Source organism: Pundamilia nyererei, unplaced genomic scaffold, assembly GCF_000239375.1.
Source record: "Pundamilia nyererei isolate P.nyererei 1_Seehausen unplaced genomic scaffold, PunNye1.0 scaffold00499, whole genome shotgun sequence".
Lineage (NCBI taxonomy): Eukaryota > Metazoa > Chordata > Actinopteri > Cichliformes > Cichlidae > Pundamilia > Pundamilia nyererei.
The window spans coordinates 213483-215113 of NW_005187900.1; the positions used below are offsets into that span (position 1 = coordinate 213483).

At 37.3% G+C, this 1631-nt stretch overlaps 1 long non-coding RNA gene across 1 annotated transcript in view; it reads right to left on the reverse strand.

Moving 5' to 3' along the window:
• Positions 1-10: 10 nt before the first annotated feature.
• Positions 11-1631, reverse strand: part of LOC102216114 (uncharacterized) — a 10571-nt gene continuing 8950 nt past the window's right edge. Inside the window, exons 4-5 of the long non-coding RNA XR_312369.1 lie at positions 1170-1281; positions 11-824 (exon numbers count right to left, since the gene is read on the reverse strand). This is a non-coding gene — a long non-coding RNA (uncharacterized LOC102216114). The remainder of the gene's footprint in view (positions 825-1169; positions 1282-1631) is intronic.

Here is a 1631-nt window from a genome sequence, read left to right on the forward strand (position 1 = left end):
GAAGTGGACACAGGGAACATGGGAACACAGCTAGAGAAACATAGACATGACAAGATGGGGGAAGCAAAGCAGAACACGAGGCACATGAGATGACGACTACCAAAGTAAACAGGAACACACAAACGCTGAGACACGGACACAGAGATGTGAAGAGACAGAGAGAGCGAGAGACATGACTGGGGAAACAGATAGGCAAATAAACATGGAGACAAGACTGACTTCACAGCGAGACACAGAGGACAAGACACAGATGACACAAAGACAAACCTAATATCAAACAAGACACCTTGAACTAGAAATACAGATAAACTCAAGACTAAGAGACTAAAGTCAAGCTCTGTGTATGCTCTATAAACAAAATTGAATTGAACTGAATTGAATTGAGTTTGACTTTCATATAATCCAATCTTAAAACATGCATGTGTCATGGTGGGTCTTCAACCAAGTTTTGAATTTATTATGGTCTTGTGATTCATTCCTTTGGATTTAAGAGATTTTTAGTCGTGACTTTTGTTTTCTTTAACAACTGCCTTTATTTTTTCTACTTCCTGGCTGTTAAGTTATACGAGTTTCCTTTTGTGTCTAGTTTCCCTGTTTTGTTACCCTTTGTTTCTGCAGTCATGTTCCTGTGTTTGTCTGACATCTGCTTTTAAGTTAATCTGTCTGTGGTCCAGACCCTGTTGCAGGTTCACGTGTCACGTATGGTGTCCTGTTCAGGCAGGGGCATGTGTTCTTCATCTGTTTATTTAACAGCTGACTTTAAAATGACATGTTGGTGGAGCCTTCAGTCCAAATAATGTTCATCTTTGCTGTCAGAGAGATTCCTGAGGGATCATACGGAGCATTTGTTTAGACCTGTATTTAATTTCAACTGAAAATGCAAATACTTTCAGTGTCAGCAGATTTAACAAAGAACATTTAAACTTCTATAACACTTAACACACACATTAATAAAATGTTTTTTTTCTTGTAGCTCAGCTCATTCAAGTAAGATAGATGTAATAAAATGCCTTGTACACAACTAAAACTATAATTGTGTCTCCAGTAAACTGCACAACAGTAGTTAACATAAAAATAAATAATTAATGTACTTTTTTCAGAGACTTATTTAACTGTGGGAGAAACAAAAGTGAGCTATGAAGTATATGAACAAATTAACTGTTACTGACCTCTTGATCTCTCTGTAGGTCTTCTTCCTCTGGTCCGTGATCTTCGTTTCTCACACTCCGGTGAAGTTTTGTGTCATGCTGCTTGCCACGATGTCGGTTTAAAGACCTCCTACTGTACAAAATAGTGACACAGTATTCACAGAGGCTGCAAATTTGTGGACATTAAATCAACTTTTAAAATTTAGCCTCTGTACACTAGAACAGTAGATTTGAAATAAAACAATAAAGGCACAATTTAATTGCAGACTCAGCTGCAACTGAAGGATTTGAACAAAACTTCTGTATTACCTTCAATCATAAATAAAGTCTGAATACTTTGCCGAATACTTTGCAGGCAGTGAGTCTTTTTACTGCATCTGTCTTCAGTTACAATATATTTGTCCAGGGATTCACTTTTATAAAGCCAGGAAACACCATGTAGGATGTGGTTCAATTGGGGTAGACTAACACAATTGCATTCTT